This window comes from Aethalodelphis obliquidens, unplaced genomic scaffold, assembly GCF_003676395.1.
Source record: "Aethalodelphis obliquidens isolate GAN/ISIS:26980383/991018 unplaced genomic scaffold, ASM367639v1 scaffold86, whole genome shotgun sequence".
NCBI classification, from domain to species: domain Eukaryota; kingdom Metazoa; phylum Chordata; class Mammalia; order Artiodactyla; family Delphinidae; genus Aethalodelphis; species Aethalodelphis obliquidens.
Window position 1 is genome coordinate 4,322,978 of NW_020838030.1, and position 21,165 is coordinate 4,344,142.

The 21,165-nt window shown below is 55.8% G+C and overlaps 1 protein-coding gene across 1 annotated transcript in view; it reads left to right on the plus strand.

Annotated features, from left to right (window-relative positions):
* The first annotated feature begins 256 nt into the window (after window positions 1-256).
* ATP2B2 (ATPase plasma membrane Ca2+ transporting 2) overlaps window positions 257-21,165 on the plus strand; it is a 158,967-nt gene continuing 138,058 nt past the window's right edge. Inside the window, exon 1 of the mRNA XM_027093841.1 lies at window positions 257-354. The gene's annotated coding sequence lies outside the window, so the exon portion shown is untranslated. The remainder of the gene's footprint in view (window positions 355-21,165) is intronic.

Genomic DNA, 21,165 nt, shown 5'->3' on the forward strand with positions numbered 1-21,165 from the left:
CGTGGTGGTTCGGTCCACGCCCCCACGCCCCCCACTCTCCTCCCCCAGTCCCCCCACCAGAATGAGGCCTCCCCGCGTCCCTCCCTCGTCCTCCTGCCCCCTCCCCCCGCCTCCAGCAGCGCAGCGGCCTCTGCCTCCCCGGGGACTGCATTTTGCCGGGCGAGATGCTCTCCTAGAAGCCGGCGCCGGCGCCCCCCCCCCCCCGCCCCCCCCCCTCCTCGGGCAGGATGGTACAGTCTGCAGAGGGACCCGGGCACACTGGCTGGGCTCAGCCGCGGCACCAGCTGCCGCACCGAGATTACGGGGCTGCCCGCCTGGAAACCGTGCCGGATTTGTGGCGATTTTCATAGCCAAGTAAGTACCGGCATCCCCCAGCATGAGAAATAAAAAATAAAAAGCGCCCCACTCCGCTCTCCCCTTCCTCCCTCACCCATTTTATTTTGTTTCATTTCATTTGGTTTTTTTCAGCGCTGATGGTGGTGGCGGCGGCGGCAGCAGGGGGTGGGGGGGGCGGGGGGGGGGGGGAGCCGGGCTTGTTTATCTGACAGCAGCTGAGGCTGCATTGGGAGCCGCCGCTGAGGGAGGCACTAGTGTGAGGGTCCGTGTGTTGGGGGGAGGGCTGGGGCGCTGGGGACACGGGCAGGGGGGCCTCGGACAGGCGGATACCCGGGATCTCAGGCAGATTCCGGCAGCCTCTGGACAGCAAATGCCCCTAATGGATGTTACGCAAGGGCCGGCCAGCCGACAGTGTGGGGCAAGGTTCTTTTCCCTCTGAGCTGCGTCCCAGGGAAACAGAGGACCAGAGGGTGCCCCCTGCCCACTGCGGCCAGAGTCCCAGGAAAGAGGCAGAGGGATGCCCCCATGGAGGGTCCCCTTGGTGGGGTGGGCTGCTGTGTGCCCCGGGCCACCGGGTCAGGCCAGCCAGGGTGTGTGGTGGCATGGATAAGTCCCCCGGTCCCTGAGATGGCCAGGAGAGGGGCAGGAGCGGGGTGGCCGGGCCATTGTGTAGCGGTCATGCTGGGTGGTGGAGTTGGCACTTTCTCCCCAAAGCCCCGTTCCTCTGCCAGCCTCGGTGGCCTCTGGCTGAGCCCTAGGCACCTGGGGCTCCTCCCTGCTCCCTGGCAGGGTCAAGATTGGGAAATCCAGCAAGGGGCCTCTGCACTCCCCAAGGGTGGGCTGCTATGGGCAGCCACTCTTTCTAGCCAAGTGGCCGTTCCACACCACGGCTGTCCTCTGCTCACCCAGGTCACGTGGCAAGGGGTCTCTGTGGCTGGACTGCCCCAGTCAGGCAAGAGCCCCGGGGATCTGGGGGCCTCCACCCAGAGACCCAGCCTGGCTCGACCTTCAGAAGGGTAAGTGAGCAGCAGGCTGGACCAGCAGAGGGTCTTCGTGTGACTCTGAGCCCCCCTTGCCTGGCACAGAACGGGCTCCTTTCCTCACCTGCATTGCTCTCCAAATCACTGGGAGGAGGCAGAGCTGATGTTTGGGGCATTTCCAGGAGTGGCGGGCGCCCTCCGGAGAAATTCTGCTTTGACATGTGCAATGCGAGGGGGCTTGGGGCACAGGCCTTGGGGGCCTCCGCCTGTTAACTTCATTGAAGGAGCAGTGGCAGGGAGGGGGCTGCAGCTCTGGGGGAACCCTGCTGGCAGGGTCCAGGAAAGAGGTTGATGGCCCATATTATTTAGCCACCTTTGTACCCCCAGTCCCATTCTCATCAAGGCATATATACATCCACAGATTTGCACAGGTGCACATGTACAAATATAGTACATAGAGTAGTGCATCGTATTTGTTCAAATCACACACACACATACGGCGTGCCCATGCCCTCAGATACACCCAGCACATGTGAATACAGCTCACATTCCTGAATACCACTGCTCACCTGCAAAATACAGCATATACACGAATGCAGCATGCGCACACACACACACACACACACACACACACTCACACTCATACCTGGGAGTGCAGCATGCCCGCACATGCATGTAGCACCAACACAGGAATGCAGTAGGCTGCCCGTGGGTGAATCGGCCTGCACACCGCGGTGCCCTGCAGCAGCCGCAAATGTGGCATGCGTCCATGTGAGGGCTGGCCCCTGTGAAAGTGACAGGCACACACATGTGGTGTCCTGAGTGCCATCTGCATGCCTGTCTGGGCATTGGCAGGCACACAGCCTGCTGGAATGTGCCCACAGGTGAATGTACATTGCACAGGTACAAAGACAGCCCAGGCACACAGATGCAGCACCTCTGCAGGTGCTCTGTGCGCACACCTGCCCCTCAGCAGCTAGGCATCCTCCGTGGGAGCGAAGGTGCCTCTCTAGGCGCTGGGGAGAGGCTTGCATCTCAGGAACTGCCTGTGGGGACAGAGGGACACCTGCTCCCACACAGGCCTAAGGGGAGGGCCAGGCTTCATTCCCAGGAAGCCACGATTGGGCTCAGCAAGGCCATCTTGGGTTATTGATGTTCTGCAAAGAGGGCTGCCCGGAGTTGGAAAGGAAACAGAGGAGGGGGCGGGAGCTACTGCCCACCAGGGCAGACCAGCTACCGGTCTAGAGGCAGCTCCAGACCACCAGGAGCCTGGACTAGCCCCACCACCCCCTCCTCTGGCACCAGAAAACCGGCACATGGCTGTGGGGTCTCAGAAAGCTGGGGCCTGGGATGCCTCCAGCAGCCTCCAAAGTCCTCTTCAAACCGAAGGTCAGAAAAGCTGCCCGTGGCTGGTCCCTTCCCGCTGTTTTCCCACTACCCCCACCCCACTTCTCCCTGCCCAGCACAGGTGCGGGTCAAGGGGCAGGGGTAGATGATAATGAGCCCTCTAGCATTCGCTGAGCTGATGACTCTGCGTGCGTCGCTTCAGTGGGGCCTCTCATAGCCTCATTATTCTCACGCCCCAGATGCGGAAGCTGCGCAGAGAAGTGAAGACACTTACCCAAGGTCACACAGCTGGAACGTGTCAGAGATGGGTTGGAAGCCAGGCCGTCAGGCTCCCTGCCTGCCCTCCTGGACCCTCTCCTCCTTTCCCCTCCTGGGTGAGGCCAGCTCCAATTTGGGGTGCCAACTTCCTGAGCACCAGTAGTACAAGAACTTAGGATTTGGGGGTGAGGCTCCAAGAAAGGGTCCAGAGGGTCTCCTGTGGGTGAAGGCGGAGCCCTCCACAGGCAGGCGTGGCCTTGTCCTAGGCAGCCAGACAGTTCTGCCATCCCAGGACCCCATGGAATTGACAGCACCTAGAAAGCCAAGCAGACTGTGCGCTCTAAAGTTCCCTGGCCCAGACCCAATGAGAAGAGGGAAACTGAGGCCCAGCCAGGGGAAGGGACTTGTCCAAGGTCATACTGTACTCTAGGGAGAGTGGGGAGTCTTGCTAGCCCGTCTCAGGTCCCAGGCATGCAGCAGCAAAGGCCTGTTTGGGCCCCTGGTTTCCCCCAGATGTTTGAGTCCAAGTTAAAAGGATGCTTACGCCAGACCCAGGCTCTGCTCCTGGCCAGCTGTGTGACCTTGGGCAAGTCGCTTTGTCTCTCTGCTCCTCAGTGTCCTCGTGTGTGACCAGAGTAGACCTGTCCCTGCCCTGCCTTAGCCCACAGTGGCCGGGGCCCTGGACTCCTGTAGAGGACTGTGCACAGAGCTGTGACTGGCGTCAGGGCTGGGAGCCAGGGCAGCAGAGCACCTTGGTGCTGCGATGGGCCAAGGTCACGAGGGGGAGCAAGGATGGGAACTTCTAGGTCCGTGAGTCTCAAGCACGACTGCACTTAAGGAATCACCTGGTGGGGGCAGATTTCTGGGTCTCCCAGGAAGTCAGGAGGTCCTGGGGGCTGCCTTTTCACGGGAGCCCCAGGGTTCTCATCTCTATGGCTCTGTGCCGTGGGGGAGCCGAGGTGCATGAGAATGAGCTCGGGGAGCTGACAGGCTCTTGGAGCTGGGGGTGACCTGGGCATCATGCTGTTCCCCTGCCACTGCCACATCTGGGGAAACTGAGGGTGCCTGGCACGTTGGTGCCGGAGGGAGACTGAAACTCGGGTCTCCAGCCCTCCAGTCCCCCGTCCCACCCCCAGCCCCTGGCTTCAGCCTGCAGTTAAATCAGGCCCTTCTGGGAGCAGGGCAACCTTCAAATCCAGTGTGGCTGCAATGAGGGCTCCAAAAAGAGTCACTGGACCGTGGCCTTGAGTCCTGGTGGTGCCTCTCCCCAGCCATCTGACAGTGGGGGACATGTAAACCTCATTCTGCCCTTCCCTAGAAGGGGGATAGATTTAGGGCAGAGCTGCTTAATTAAAATTAAGAAACAGCTGTCACATAGTAGTTGCATGGTCAAGGTTGGGGCCATGGGGGAGCCTGAGGTACAGACTATGACTCCTCTCAGCCTCCCTTAGCTCCCAAAGGGCTGCAGTGGAGGTGTCTGAGGTGCAGGATCTGGGTGCCACGTGCACACACACGCTGTAGGGGGTGGACAGGTCCCTCCCCCAACCCTGCCTGGAGCACACAGTGCAATGTGGGAGGCAGGGGTGGGTGTCCTGCCTGGAATCTGGGCGCCCCCCAGCCCACCCTGCACTTTCCAAAGCCAGAACATTGAACCTGCAGTAATTCATTTCTCCATCCCCGTGGGAACCTCAAACAAATTATTTTGGGAGAATGTCCCCCTGGCTGGAGACAACTGGATGTCTGGCTTTACCCCTCATTAAGAGCTGGAAGTAGGTGGAGATGGCAAGGCCCTGGTGTTCCACATGGTTGGGTGGAGCCTCAGTTCACCCATCTGTAGAATGGATGACAATGGTACCCACTTCTCAGGCCGTGGCGAGGGGCGAGTGGAAGAGTGCTGGGCTCAGGGTGTGGCCCATATTTATGGCTTAGTGAATGGAAGGCGTCGAGATTGAGAATCAGAAGGTGTGAGCTTAAAACCTACCTCTGCTGCTTAAGAGTGCCCTTGTGTCAGCCCCTTTGCCTCTTCAAGCCGTGGTTTTGGATCTGTAAAATGGGACTGTGTTTCCCAGGCTGCCCACTACATAGGACTGCAGTATGACAACAATAAAAAATAAGTGATGCTTTCAGCATCTCTGGAGAACCTGCCATGTGCCAGGTGATGTGCTAAGGGCTTCACCCTGGTCTCCAGACGTTGGAATCATCATGCACAATCCAGGAAACCTCTGCAGGGTCAGATGCAGGGCGAGATGGCTGGGCCTGATGGGGCCAAGGGGAGGGACACCAAGGCTGGGGTTCCTGAGGCTGCAGAGGCCCCTGGGTATAGGGGAGACGGCCTTGGTCTGAGGGTCAGGTGACCTGGTTTCCAGGCCCACCTCAGGCACTGGCAGGTGACCTTGGGCAAATTGTGTCAGCGCCCTGGTCCCATGCTCTCCCCTTGAAGGAAGGGACAGTGATCCTGCCTGCTTCATGTCCTCAGTGGGAGCAGATTCTCCTGCCCTTAGGCCCTTAGGGTAAAGGGTCTGAGCCACTGCAAGTCAGAGGCATTAACAACTGCAGTAGTTACAGCTGCTGTGTGTGTTTCCTGTGGTCACCGTAACAAATGACCACAAACTGAGTGGCTTAAAACAGCTGAAATTTATTTTCTGACAGTTCCGGAGGCTGGGTTTCTGAATGCACGATGTTGGCAAGGCCAGTTCCCTCTGGGGGCCCTGAGGGAGACTCCACCCTCTGCCTCTCTCCCAGCTTCTGGTGGTGCCTGCAACCCGCGGCATTCCTTGGCTTGTAGCCGCATCCCTCCATCTCGAGGCCGTCTTCACTTCACCCTCTGTGTGTCTCCTCTTTGTATCAGGACACCGGTCGTTGGATATAGGGCCCACCTGAAATCCAGGATGACTGAGATCTCTAACTAACTACATATACAAAGACACTATTTCCAAATACGGGCACATTCTGAGGTGCTGGGTAGATGTGAATTTGGGGAGACACTATTCAACCCGTTACAGTCATGATTGTAGTCAGCCTTCACGTCTGCAGATGTGGAGCCCACAGATGCGGAAGGCCCCCTGGAAGGGACTTGAGCATCCTCAAAGTTTGGTATTTGCAGGGGGTCTTGGGACGACTGTATTTATTGAGTATTTACTGCTAGTAAGTCCTTTTGCAAAGTGCCGCGTTTCCTCACTATCACCCATTTTACAGACAAAGAAACCAAGACCTGGGGAATTAAGAGGTGCCCGAGTCACACGGCAAGTGGGAGCAGAGCTGGGATTGAACCCAGGTCTCCGGTGCGCTTTCTCCTTTCTACCTTTTTGGAGCTGCATGGGAGCTGCCGGCAGCCAGGAACCCATGGGGTGCGACCTCCAGCCAGCCTTGTGTTCACCCGGGGCCTGCGGGACTCCTGGGCCCCAGAGAGAAGAGCTGAGGATGGACAGGGCAGCCCGGGGGCATGAGTGAGCCCCGCTGGCCCCAGGAGACCAGTGTGGGGCAGAGGTTGAGAGCCCACAGTCCCTTCTTATCTGCTACTTATTCTCCGTGAACCTCAGTGTTCTCATCTGGAGAATGGGAACAGCAACACCACCTCGTGGGGTAATTGGCAAGTTCTAAAATGCTAATCATCATAGTCATCACTGATAGCTAAAATGTATACAAAAGCACTTTGCAAATTTTTTTAATTTAATGTGTGGGAGGGTAATTGCTTATTCCAAGCCACATCCTAATGAGTGGCTCTACCATGAAATAGCTGTGTGTGGTTGAACTAGTGTCTTAACCTCAGTTTACTCCTGCACTAAAGGGGGTAACATTAGTACCCACCTTCTTTGATGCTGTGAGAGGCAAATGGGATTCAAGTAAGGTGCCTTGCCTGGGGTTATGTTCTAGTTGAAGGCCCAGGGGATATTTCCTTATGTGTAAGATGGGGGTAATAATAGTGTTGTGTTATAATAGTGTTATTATCATACTATTACTTGTGTGAGAATTTGGTGAAGTAATGCAGAGGAAGCACTTGGCTCAGGGCCTGCCCAGAGATCGATGTTAAAGTGGCCTCCTCTCGTGCCATTAGAAAGACTTGAATTGAAATCCTAATGCCAGCGTTTACTGCTGTGTGACCTTGAGTCAGTAGCTTTGCCTCTCTGAGCTTGGCATCCTGACATGTAAAGTGGGGTTAAAGAAACCTGTCTCACAAGATAGTGTATGTGACATGATGGACAGAAAACTGTCACAGGTGGAGCCCCAATCATGTCAGACATTTGAAAGAAGTTGAATTTCTGTCCTGCTCCTGGGGAAACACCCCCAGAGGACTTCCTTAAAGATGTCCTTAGAAGGGGCAAATCCTAGTCAAAGAGGTGGGGTGGATTCGATCTTCAAAGACCCAGAGAAGTTGTGCTGTAGTGGAGCTTGGGGTTGCGAGAGCTTGTGGGAGGAAGCTGTGAGTGGATGACCCTGTTTTGGGTCCAAGAGCCATGTAGCTTCCAAAGAAAGAAGCAGGTCGCTTAGGCCACCACGAGGGAAGTTGTCTATGAAGTGGTGGCCTTCTCCACACTGGCCTGGGCAGCTCCACCCATCCATGCCTGGATGCCTGGGGTCTCCACTGCAGGGGCCTTGGGGAGTTTCGTACAGCCTGGTGCCCGATACCCCTGCCTCGCTGGGCTGAGGGCCGGCTCCAGGGTGGCTCGGGAGCTGAGCTGTCACTGCATTCTGTCGAGGCCATGGCGGAGAGGAGGATCCTTGGGAAGCTGTTGGGGAAACAAGGGGCTCTGGGCTCCAGCTGACTGATTCTTCTCCGCGTCCTAATGTGCTGGGGGCGGGGGGCACGTCCCACGTGGTCTGACTGAGCAGTGATGTAAATGATGGTTCAGGACCACGTCTGGGCCCAGCCAACCCAGCCTCAAACCTGAGGCCTGAGCCCTGCCCAGCTGTGTGTCTTTCATCTCTGAGCCTCAGTTCCCTCAGCTGTAAAATGGGAGTGATAACAGTGCCTATTTTGTAGGGTGTGGTGATGAAAGCTGAATCGCGTGGATTCCCAGATGCACGTTTTGACGTATCTGAGTCAGGGTGCCTGTTACAACGGGTGGCGCATCATAGTAGACCCAGCCATGCCTTTCTCTTTCTTAACGATACATAAAGTAGCGATGCTTCTTGTAGTGGATGCACCTGAGATTCGGTGAAATATGGTAAATAAGATAAAACCTATAAAGGACTTAGGGCCACCAGGCTGATGGGAACAAACCCGTCTCCCACCTGCGTCCCCAGCTCAGTCACAGTGGGATCTTGGGCATCTCTGTGCATCTCATAGGAGCTTTCATTTCCTCTTCTGAAACAATGGGCCTGAGAATCCTGGCCTCCCAGGGCTGTTGTGAGAAGTTAGCAAGCTCGTGTATATCACATGCCCAGCAGAGTACCCATATGCAGTAGGTGCCTAATCATTGGCATTCCAAAGGAAACAGCAAGGATGGTAGTGCAGGGAGGGATTTAAAGCACAGACTCCGGGGTTCCCACTCCTGCTCCACCGCTTCCTTGCCATGTGACCTTGTGCCAGTTTCCTGACTTCTCTGCGCCTTGGTGCCCACCATCTGTAAAATGGAGATAACAGAAGTATCCAATTCATACGATTGCCGTGAGAATTAAAATTAAAGTGCCTAAGGCAGTGCGTGACAGACGTGTAAGCAATTATTATTTAATGGGCTCCTAATGAGTCTCTTCTAGTTCCATAAATAGAGCTAAAATGGACACTGGGCTCAATAAAGTCATAAGAAGACAGACTGCACCCGTTTTATAGATGGGGCAGCTGAGGCCCAGGCTGCACGTTGGTTTGCCCAAGGTCACACAGCTGGCCCTCCCCAGAGCTGGAACCTCACCCCAGCATCCAGGCAGCAGCCTGATGTTGCCTCCTCGCCCGTGTCAGTCTGGGACTGTGTGACTCTTATGGAGAAGGGAGTTCTTGCCAGGGGAGGAAGGCTTTCGAGAAGAAGCTGCAGCCAGATGCAGTATCTGATGGGTTAGGGTTCTCATCAGAAGTGGTTTGCTTCTTCCTTTACGTTTCCGCCTGTTCGCCACAGCACAGGTGAAGGGGCTGCGCTGGGCTGTGCCCAAGGTCAGCAGAGCCTGCCAACCACCCTGCAAGTCTACCCGCCAGCACTTCCTGGCCTCCAAGTGCCTTCTCGGTGGTTGCTGCAGAGTTGACACAGCAAAACTCCCTCCTGGAGGGAGCAGAAGCCCCACTGCCGAGCTGGTCCGGACACCAGGCAGCGCCAGGGCCACGGGATGGATTGGGATGGGAGAGGGGGAGCAGAGACCTGGGTGCAGCTTGGCCTTGACAAACACTCCAAGTAACCTTGGATCTGTCACGGTCCTTCCCTGGGCACCAGTTTCCCATCTTTGAAACAAGGACTTTGGAGCCAGTTGGGCCCCCTGGGACTTTAAATGTGTAAGATTTGAAATTTCCCAGGCATTGCTGATGGTCAAGGTCACGGGGAAGGGACAGGGCTGGAGTGAAAGAGCTTGCGGCTGTGTGCGCGCATCAGTGTGGATCTCGGCTTGGGGTCCGTGGGAGCAAGCCTGAGACAGCAGGAGCTCCTTTTCATCCCAGGACGATTCCTCAAGAGGAGGAGGTAGGCAGAAGGTATAACAGCCCAGCGGCTGGGGTACGGGTGCTGCAGGCCGGTGAGGGGGACCCGGGCGGGGCACCGATAGTGGCCGTGTGGTCATGTGTATTTGCAACGCAGAGGTTGCTGAGAACCAGCCTCTTCCTAGCAACTATCTGAAGGCAGGAGATTAAGAGCTCTTTAGGCCACTTCTAAATTTATCAACTTACATGACTCACTTCAGATTAAAACGAGGCCCTTCTCCCCATCCCACCCCCAGCCAATTTCGGGTTTCCAGACTCAGAGGATCTTGAAAAGGGAAGAGGATAGAAATCAATAAGACCAATATTGGCTGAGTACTTAGCGTGTGTCAGGCCACGTGCAGCCCTCGGTCGAAGGTGGTAGGCGATGGCAGATGCCCAGTTGGGGGCTGGACCATGAACACCTCCTGTGCCCAAGGCTTGGCCTCTTCAACCACAGTCTTTGGAGCTCACTGGGCCTCAGTTTCCTCATCTTTGAAATGGGGCCAGTGTAGGGAGGAGTCGGTGGCCGTGGCCACCCCATGCTTAGGCAGTGGTAATAGAATTAAGAGTGGCTGGGCGTTGGGGTGCAGGCTCTCAGAGGCCGGAGTCTGCACAGACGTCCTCAGGGGGAGGGAATTCCAACAGCTTCCCTCAGCCTGGGACCTCCAAAAGCTTCTCCCGGGAATCTCTGAACTCCAGAGTCAGACCTCGACAGTGGGACTGCGGCAGCTAAAGGTGAATGCGGGCGGCGCTGGTGCTGAACGGTGACCGGTGAGCCTTCACCTGGTGGCCTCCCCCAGCCTCACTGCAGCCTTCACGGTAACCGGTTTAACGATAAGAGTGTCACTGACCAAGGGCTTCTGTGTGCGGCGCTGTCTGCGCATGCGTCCCCTCGCCCCTCATGGCCGTGACGGGACCCCTTTACAGAGGAGGACACCCGGGCTGGGGGAAGTGCGGTGGCTCAGGCCAGCTCTCCCGACTGGGAAGGGCACCGCTGGGGGGAAGCCGACCCTCCCGCCCCCATCATCCTGCTGTGTGCACTGGACTCAAGGGCAGACCGAGGCCCAGACCAGAATCGCCCAAGGTTGCCCGGTGAGAGCCCAGAAGGCCAGGACTCTGTCCATGGTACCGGCTGCTACCCCCAAAGGTTATGTGCTGTCCCAGCCCTCCAGGGGAGATGGCGAGGCCTCAGGCCAGACATCAAGCCAGGAACAGGGCCATTCACACCCGGCCCAGTTGCCCAACACAGCTACCCATGGGCACAGGGGACATTCAGGAGACCCTGAAGGTAGACACCTCAGCAACAACAGGCCTGGACCCCAGGAATGAGCATGTCCTGCTCTTCATTCTCGCCCCCTAAAGACACCCAGTAACCCTGGTGGGGTCGGAGCCACGCTGGGTCCACATTTGGGCAAGAGGGATGACTACATTTCTTAAGCGCGTACTAGGCCCTGTTGAGCGAACTGTAGTTCAAACCCCAGCTCTGCCACTGGCAAGCTGTGTCCCCCTGGGTGAGGTGTTCCTTTCTGGGCCTCATGTTTTTCACCTCTAAAATGGGAGAAATGACTGTAGCTGTTGTGGAGATGAGGTGAGGCGTGAGTCAAAGGCTCCGTGCGTCCCCTGCCCGCTGCCTCCTAGCTAACTCATGTGGTTATCACCCTGGCTAGCAACACGTGGTTCTCGTACACATCCTGCAAAGAAGGCGTGCTCATCCTCACTTTGCAGACCGGACACAGGTCCCTCAGAGACGTCCAGGGACTCGCCCTGGTCTCACAGGTCAGCAACAGAGCCGTGAGTGGGAGCTGGTCAGTCCACATGCTTTGAGGGGCTTGTTGACGTATTCTTGAAGCCTCAGAAGGCAGCCAGGGGCCCTGTTGAGAGAGGGTTTTCTCTGCCAGAATGTAGGACTGTGGGATCCTGGGTAGAGGAGACAGCCAAGGTCAGTGGTTAAGAGTGGACTCTGGAGTCTGAGAACCTGGGCTCGATTCCCAGCCGTAATCCTTCCCCGCTTTGTGACCTTGAGCAAGTGACTTAACCTCTCTGAGCCTCAGTCGCCTTACCTGCAAAATGGGAGTAAATCACAGTGCCAACTTTATAGTGTTCTTGTGCTGATTAAATGAGTTAATCGGTGTGAAGTGCTTAGAACAGTGCCTGACACATAAGAACTCTATGAAGTATCAGCTGTTTATTATTAACCATAGAATCAGAACGGGCAGGGTAGCCAGGCCCCACCCTTCACCCTCTCTCCCTGGGTCTTGCCCCAGCCTCCTCCATGGCCCTGTATGGCTGCCAGTGCAGGGGGCCCTTCTCAGAATGTCCATCTGGCTGGTCCCTCTCTGGGCAAGGCCTTCAGTGTTCCTGTTGCCAAGCAGATAGAGCTCAGGCTCCTTGGCCCCCATTCGGTGCGCCCATGATTTATACCCCACCTACCCTTCCAGCACCTTCCTCCAGCTTCACCTTCATACTACTTCTCCCTCATCAGTTATTTCATCCACTAAGTTTGTCAGGACGTTAGTCATTCAATACGAATTGGAGTACAGCTCCTGTTCACACTGACCCTTTCCCCACCTCTGAGCCTTTGCCCAGGCTGTGCCCATCCATGAACACCCTTTAGCCATCCTTCAACCCCACTTAAATGCCTCCTTCTGCAGGAAGACTTCCTGCCTCTCCCTTTATTGTAAGCTCCCGGTGGCAGGCCCTGGACCTCTGGAGTCGGGCCTCAGCTGATGAGTCTTCTTTGTTTTCATCTTTGTGTTTGTCAGAGATTTCATTAGAACCTTGTTGAATGAACACATGTGGAATAAGTGAAAGGATGACCTTCCTCACTGGTCCCCCATATCCTGTCTTGCTCCCCCCAAATCATCTGTTCTCCCTAAGTGGCCAGATGGATCCTTTTGACCATATAAATCAGATCATGGTGCTTTCTGCTTAAAGCTCTGCAGTCCTCCCCACGCTGCACAGGATAAAACCCAGACTCCTTCCATGGCCTGTAGGCCCCTCACCACACCCCTCTCTCCTCACTCGTCTCCTGTGGCTTACTGGTGTTCTTTCCATTCCTCAAACTCATCAGCCTCTTTCCTGCCTCCGGGCCTTTGCACATGCTGTTTCCCCATCTAGACTATTTTTCCCCCTTCGCTTTACATTATAGGTTCCTTCTCATAGGTCACCATTGAGGTCCTCCCTGATCTATGTAAAAGAATTTTCCCTGTCACAGCAGTTGTTTTTCAAAAGCATTTATCACAATTGACATTGGTTTCAGTGTTTATTGTCTTATTTGTTGTCTGTCTACCCTCTAGACAACCAGCTCCTGGAGGACAGTCCCATTCATGGTTGTATTCAAGGGCCTAGATCAGGAGAGGGTGTCTGTTTTGGGAGGCTGTGAAGGGCAAAGCAGTGTCCTTCCTCAACATCACACTTGACCCTGTATATACAAGATGAAGAGAAATGATTCTGGGGGTTGCCTGGGAACCCCATGCTCACCCTACCTGCCTCTAGTAGGCCTCGTAGGGAGGGACCAGAGAGGGAGAGAGTGGGTGAGGGGTGCAGCCCTAACCAAGACATATGCACTCCACACTCTCCTCCTGTTTACGTTCTAGCTGGCGAGAGGGCAGTAAACAGACAGCCGGGTCTTTAAATGGTTCGACACCAGGTAGCAGTAACCATGCAGATGCAGCAGAGGAAGGTGCAGGAGGAAGAGCCCTGGGCTATCCCATGCTCTGAGGAACTGGGCTTCGTTGCATTGTTTGTGGCTCCGCCGAGTACTCTCAGACTTGGAGAGCCCTTAATGAGGAGTCTGGGGGCCAGGCCTTAATAAGAGGACATTTCTACTGGCAAGCCTCACCCAGGACAAGCTCTGGAAAGTCTGTGCGTGCCTGACGCTCACTGGCCTCCCCTCCACAGCTCCCCCAGCAGGCACCAGGAGCTGCCAGTTACTACGTCCCCAACCCATGAGGCGGCTAGAAAAGAAACCAGGCAGCGACTGCTTGGAAAACCTATTTCCTTTGTACAAACTGCAGTCATTTGAATTAAAAAAATAACAGCATGTTTACTGAAACAGACAGAATGATACAGAAGGGTTTATAACCAAACAGCGAATTCTCCTCTCCCCACATCCCACTTTTTCCTGATGTAACCATTGTCGACACCGTGTTGCCTCAATTCTGGGATGCACGTTTTCCCACATTTTCACAGCCCTGAGAAAGGGATAAATATTGCAGCTGACAACACATTATAGTTTGGTTTTTTTTTAAGTATAGTTGATTTACAATATTCCGTTGGTTTCAGGTGTACGGTATAATCTGAAAAAGAAATAAAACAAACCTGAATCGTGTTACAGTTTATCGGAACCGCTTTCCCTTTCTTAGTGGTCCGTAGGATCGTGGTGCGACTCAGTCTGACGAAGTCTGGCAGTTCGCTGTTTCCCTCCCTTGCTTGTATTTTCACTTCCTGGAACATATATGTTCGGAGGGATTTTGTTTCCTTTCTTCGAAATCCTTTTGTTCACACCCGTGGCTTTGTTATGTCCTTAGGGTACTGTGGCCATCCTGGTGGCTCGGCAGTGTTTCAGAGACACAGAGGCTAGTGCAGGTGACAAGGGCTCGGGAGCTGCTTGCTCTGCCATTTACCAGCTGTGGTGCGCCCTCTCTGTGCCCCCAGCACTGCACACGTGCAGTGCCCAGCACAGACTGGCACCAAGCGTGCACCCGGGGCTGGTTCTTCCCCGCTTCTCCCATGTAGCCCTGAGACCCAGAGGAGGGGCAGGGAGTCTGAGCTCAAATAAAAAGGTTGGATGCAAAAGGTCGGCTAAAAAAAGCCACATGCAAACAAGGGCAGGAGGCAAAGTCAGAAAACAGGCACAAGGGTCAGAAGAAAGAAAACGAAGGGCATTAACCACAAACGTGAAAAGATGCTTCTGTCACCCCCAAAGCAAATAAGACACGTTTTTAAAAATCAGCTGAAGCAAACGGAGACTTCTTAGAGGAAGGCCACAGAGAGGCCAAGGTGATGCTCTGGACCGTGGCCCAGCCCTCACCAGGGTAGGTCCAGCACCAGGAGGCCTGGAGCAGCCCGGTGCACCTACGCGCCAGGGCCTTTGGGTCCTTCCCTGCGCCGGTTTCTCCATCTGAATGCCGGTGACTGACGCATATACAGATGCTGCTCTAAGTGCTTTCTGGGATTTATTTAATACAACATCCCTGTGGCAGTTATTATCCCCACTTTACAGGTGAGGGAATGAGGCTCTGCGACATACAGTGACCTGCCCAAGGGCACCCAGCCAGCAGGCTGGCTCCAGAGCCCCCAGCTTAACCGTGACGACAGCAGCCTTACGGTCCCCGAGTGCTCGGTCTAGCAGGGACAGCAGTAATTGCAGATCAGTGTGCTAACAGCCCAGCGAGGGGAAGCCACAGGGATGCGGGGCCCAAAGGAGGCCTCCCGTCGTTGGAGCTGTCAAGGAACAGCCCCAGGAGGGTGTCACGCGGCCGAATGGAAGGATAAATAAGAGCCAGCCAGCTGGAAGGAAGGTAGGAGGTGGGAAGGGTGCCCCAGGCAAAGGCACCACCTAAATGGGCGGAGGCCAGCAGCTGCAGCCAGAGCAGAAGGCTCCAGGCCGGCGTGGTGAGCACTCAGCAGGGAGGTGGCAGGGCCAAGCCAAGGGCAGTGGGCTGGCCGGTTTTAAGCTGAGCAGTGATGTGGCCGGATTGGCCCCTTTGGAAGATCCTGTGGCCCTAGTGAAGATAATGGGTTGGAGAGACGAGGCTGGAGGCTGGAGGCCCATGAGGTGGAGGCTGGACAGGCATCTGGGTAATTAAGGGGCAGGTTCTGGTGGGGGGGGGGCGGTAGCGTGAGCTGACAAGGCTTTGGGACTTAAGAGGGCAACCAGGGGGAGGCCGCATAGAGCCCCAGCTGACACTGGGGCCATTTAGAAAGGGATGGAGATGGTGAGAGGGGAAGCAGGTCAGGGAAAGCCTACGAGTCTATTTAATGAGAGCCCAGAGGGATGATTACAAACAGACATAATCATCAGATTATGACAGATCACTGACAAAAGGAATGGGAAAGTCCTTCATAAAATGGAAACGACTACCCATCCCTAAAGGTGGAGGGCATTCCTTCAGGCCACAAACGCCAGTGCAGGGCCCACGGTGTGCCAGGCACTGAGGATGCCACACTCGGTACAGCAGACCCGTTCACTGCCTCGTGGTTTGCATTCGAAGGGGTGGAGATAGACAGTAAACAAAGATGCAAGCCGGTGGCATGTCAGGGAGTGGTTCATGGATGGAGAAAAATAAGGCAGAGGAAGGAAGATGAAGAGGGCTGTTTCAAGTATGGGGCCAGGGAAGACCTCCCTGAGAAGGTGGCATTTGGGCAGAGACTTGAGGGAGCCCTGTGGCTGTCTGGGGAAGAGGGAGCAGCCAGTGCAAAGGCCCTGAGGTGGGTGCGTGCTCAGTAGGTTCAAGGGACAGCGAGGAAGACAGTGAGGTGGAAGGGAGCGAGCGAGGGGGAGCGGAGGGGATGAGGTCAGAGAGGTAACAGGGTGGGGGGTACAGATTATGTAGGGCCACTGCAGGGACTTTGGCTTTGCCTTGGAGAGTGACAGGAACGCAGGAGGTTCTGAAAAGAAAAGGACTAGATTTGTTTGTGGAGAGCAGACTGGCGTGGGTTGATGGGGGTGAGAGGCAGGGAGACCAGGGAGGAGGCTCCCCAATGAGCACAGTGAGTGAAGACGGTGCCTTGGCCCGGGGTAGAGGCTGTGACACTGGTGAGAAGTGATCACATTTGGGGTATGTTTTGAAGGTAGAGCAGACAGGATTTGCAGATCAATATCTGGTGAGATAATTTTATTATAGAACTGAAGAGCTGGGTTGACCCCAGCACCTAGCACATTGTCTAGAACCTTGGAACCACTTAGTAAATGTTGGATGAAAGGATGGATGGGTGGATGGAGGGATGAGTGGAGGAAAGGAGGGAGGGAGGGAGGAAGGAGTATATGTGAGTGGATGGGTGGAGGGACAGAGGGATGGATGGATGGATGGATGGGCAGGCAGATGGACAGATGGATGGGTAGAGGGGCAGGATGGATGGAGGCAGGGAGAGAGGCAAGGAGGCAGGCCTTGAATGCCACATTAAGAAATCCAAACATTCTCAGAGGCAGTGGGAGCCACTGCAGGTTCTTGAGCAAGGGCATGACAGGACGTGAGGACTGTTGGAGACACTGTCAGATGGTGGCACTGGGCAGTGTCTGGCACCATCTCCCAAGCTGGTAACCTCTGTGGCCGATCCTTTCTGTTCTCCTGCTGTGCAACACCCCACCCTCATTCATTTATACATTACAAGTATTCTGTGAGCTCACTCCATGAGGGCACTCTGGGGACCTGGTGTGAATGAACCAGACGCAGTCTCTGCCCACAGGACACATTTTCACCCTCCCTTGGGCCTCAGAACCAGAGACAGGATGCAGATTAGTCTTGGGGCTCAGTGGCCCACCAGCTTCATGCTGAGAAGTGATGGGTTGCTTTCTGCCCTTCCCAGAGACCTTGACTTTCTGCAGCCTCCGTGGAGACCCTCCAGTAATCCAGGCAAGACCTTATGACTGGCCTTGGGACCTAGTGACCCCCAGCATCCTCCTTCTAGCTTGGGGTTTTCTTGTTTGGGATTTTTGTTCTTTGGTTTCATCTGAGGATTTTGTGTGTGTGTGTGTGTGTGTGTACATGTGCGCACTTGCTTGGGAGGAAAGACTGTGCTGGGAATGGGTAAAGGTAAAGGGACCAGCGTGCATTTAATGCCCACTGTGTTTCAGGCTCATTACGTATTTGTTCACTTAACAAATATTTCTTGAACTGTCACTACGTGCCAGGCACTGTTTGAGGCAGTAGGAAAACAGCGGTGAACAAGACAGGTCTCACTAATAAATAAAATAAATAATTCCGGGCAGTGGTGAGTGTTACAAAGAAAATTAACAGGGCAATAGAAGGGGCCGCCTGGGACAGCTTGAGCAGGATGGTCAGGGAGGCCCTCCCCTAGGAGGTGACGTTGGAGATGACGAGAAGTACCTTGCCGTGCCACCATCTGGGGGAAGAGCAATCCCCGCGAAGGAGCCAGAATGTGCAAAGGCCCTGAGGTGGGAACGAGTGAGGCGTGTTCAGAGATGGAGGCCACTGTGGCTGCTGTAGGTGCTCAGAAGGGAGAGGGGTGGATGAGGCAGAAGGAGCGATAAGGGGCCAGGTCGTGGGGGCTTTGTAGGTCATGGAATGATGTTTGGATTTGATCCTGACCCTGAAGGGTCTTAAGCAGGGGTGAGACACACACGCAGCCCCCTTTGGCTGCTATGTGGAAAAGGGATCATCATCTCATTCATTCCTTGCAACAGTTCTGGGCAGTTGATGAGGAAATTCCCATTTCACAGATAGAGAAACTGAGTTGCACAGCTAGTAAGTGACAGAGCAGGGTTTGAACCCACATCTGCATGACCAAGTCCTGCACGTGATCGTGGGCACCCACGGAAGGACCCCGGACCGGGAAATGGCATGGTGCTGGTCGGGCTGCAGGATGCTGACGCGGCCATTGACCGGTTAGGGGCCTCTGGTTTGGCCCCTTCCTGGGTGCCTCTGTGCCCCTAGGGCAGACGCCCCCTCATCTCACTCACCGCCCGCTTAGCTCCAGTTCCAGAGGCACTGGTTCATTCCCTGATGCTTTGGACCTGCCTCCGCTCGGGGGCCTTGAGGGGTGGGCGCCAGGAGCCTGGATCTCACAGGATTCTGTCAGAAGCTTCTGCAAAGGCCTTCCCCTGCCCTTGGCATACAGCACACTCGCAGACTGACCTCCCGACTCCTAGGCCCTGAGAGCCAAGTCCCAGCTGAGACTTGGCGGGGACCAGGGGAGCAAGCAGCCCAGGACAGCTGGTGTGCAGCCCTGGCCTCTGTGGCTCTGTGGAGTGGGCAGGAGGGATGGACAAGATTCTCCCTGACCCCGCTCCACCCCCTGTCCCCGCCCACCCCTGGAGAAAATTTGGAGACAGGCAGAGTAAATTTGGTTCCTTTGCTGTGATCACAAGGGCCTGCTTTATACAGGCTCCACAAGGAGACAAGCAGAAAGCAAAGAAGAGGGGTCCCCGGGGCAGGAGGCAAGAGAGGAACCTGTTGACGGTCCACCAAGGCATGAGGGGGCTGTGCCCTGTGTGCCCGACTCACCCTGAGCCGCTGCTCAGGGGCACAGCGAAGGGGGCACAAAACCATCACCCACCTTGTCTGCTAAGCCCTCTTGTCACCCTGCTGCTTCCCTCCTGCGCCCTCGCCAGCGCAGAGCTCAGGGGTAAAGGTCCTGGCTGTGTCACCCACCAGCTAAGGGACCTCACCGCTCTGAACCTGTTCAACAGCTGCAAAACAAGGTGATAAACCTTCCCGGGCAGGACGTGACTGAGGGAGCTGCAAGAAGCCCTCAACGTGGTGCCTGGCATGTACTAAGTAGTCAGTTTAAAAAGCAGACAGCACGTCTGTGATGGCAGCGATGATGGTGGCCACCCATCTTCCTAAAACCCGCCTCGCCTCTTACCCCCGCCACCATCTCCCCCATCTCACACGCCCCGCCACGCCCCATCTGAGCCCTGACCCAGCCCTGTTCACGGAGGGGGTCCCAGCGGGTCAGGTCGGCCCAGGGTCTGCTGTAGGCCAGGCTCTGGGCTCAGGGCTTCTGGCTCGTTCTCATTCCATCCTCAGGACAACAGTGTAAGGGCCATGGCCTCACCCCCACATCACGGCTGAGGAAATAGGCTCCCCGCTGTGAAGGCGTCTGTCTAGGGGGACTCAAACCCAGGTCTGCAGGGGAAATTGCCACTTTTCCTAACCTTTGGGGATCCTTCTCAGGTTGTGTGTGGAGGCTGTGCTCCACTGTGGGCCTTGGTGTGTGAGGGTGTTTCCTGCATTGGGAGGAGAGGTTTCAGGTGGAGGGAGACCTGATGCTCCGGGTTATTGCCCCTCTTCTTCCCCAGTGGGGAGTTAGGGCCCTGGGGGCCCTCAGCAGGACAGGGTCAGAGCGGGGATGGGCAGAGACCAGCCTGGCTGGTGAGTAGAGGCAGAGCCGGGAGTGGGGCAGCCTGGGGATGGTGGGAAGGAACCACCGAGGCAGGAGTGGGTAGCGGCTGCAGCAGGTGGGTGTGGAGAGCTCAGAATGCCACCAAGACCCTCAGGGATGGCTGTGGGGGTGACAGCAGGCAAGATGCTGGGGGGAGGGCGTCCCCAGGATCCTCACCTTTGTGCAGACCCCTCCGTGTGTCCCTTCCTCTCGCAGAGGGCAGCGGGGGTAGCTGCGTGCCTGTGGGAGAAGCAGATGGTGGCTGGGCGGTGAGGGAGCTGCCTGCTCACCTGAAAGCTCGCACTCTCCAGGACCTGCGGGCCCTTTTCTCCCTCCCAGGAAGCCTCTGGGCCCTTTAGATTCCTCAAGTGTTCCCAGGGACTCGGTTTCTCTGCACCCTTTCTGGCCTCAGTTCCCAGAACTCAGGAGACCCAAAGTCAGAGCCAGCACACATCACCGATGCTTCAGACCCTAAAGAGCTTCCCACCAACTGCCTCCTTTCTTAGGGGAGGAACTGGACTCCGAGAGGTCTAGTCACTGCTCAAGGTCACACAGCGAGTGGATGGCAGAGAAAACGGACTCTGGGCTTGTGACTCGCTCCCAGGGGAGCAGCTGCTTTGTCCTTCCACACTTCCCTCCAAGAGAAGAAAAGCTCCCCGTTCTCCTTGATCCCTGGGCCTCTGGTGCCCAGCCCCATGCTGGGGCTGATGCCCACACGCTGGCCCCGAGCCCTTCCGTGGGTGGCTCCAGTGTCTGCTGGCTCTGCAGTGGCCCAGTCCAGAGGTTTGGTTTTGGAAGTTTTTTCAGGGACATGTTTGGAGGGTGGCCAGCAGGTCTTTTCCACCGCCGTGGAAATTTCCAGTGATGGAATTATTGAAACCTTCCGTGGCCCTTCTCCCACCCCACTTTGTTCTGAAAAACAACTCCTTGGTGCCTAGGAAGGGGGGAGAGCAGCTGAGATCCCAGATTGAAACCTGCGGAGAAGAATTCCCCAGTGAGAGACTCCCAAGTAGATCTCTAATAGGACCCAGGGGATCCTGGTTTGGAATCCGGGCAGCCTTTCCGGAAGGGATTTCCAGCTGCTCTGGGCCAGGAGCCAGGACAGCCACTGCAGCCCAGGACATCCTCCTGTTCTGTGCTGGGGTGGTGTTGGTGCCTCACTGTCACTCAGTGAATGCTGATTGGTCATGAGATAGGTGCGATAGGTGCGTAGGTGGGTGGGTAGGGAGGAGGGAAAGGAGGGAGGGAAGCACATTGGTAAGACGGGCTCCACTAGGAATCATCCAGGCCTTGTGACCTTGGTCAGCCACTTCACTCCTGTGCTGTCCGACTTCCTGAAAAATGGACACAATCATACCTACTGCACGAGGTTGAAATGAGAACTAAGGCGTGGGAAATGCCTGGCTCGGGAGACGACAGAAACTCGGATCATCTCCAACACAGAATAGGTAGATAATGCGTGAGCTTGGGAGACAGCCCTGACTCTGTCTCTATGAGCTGTGTCGCATGGGGCAGGTGACTTCACCTCTCTGGGCCTCGGTTTCCTCATCCATGAAGTTGGGATAAGAAAGAGCACGT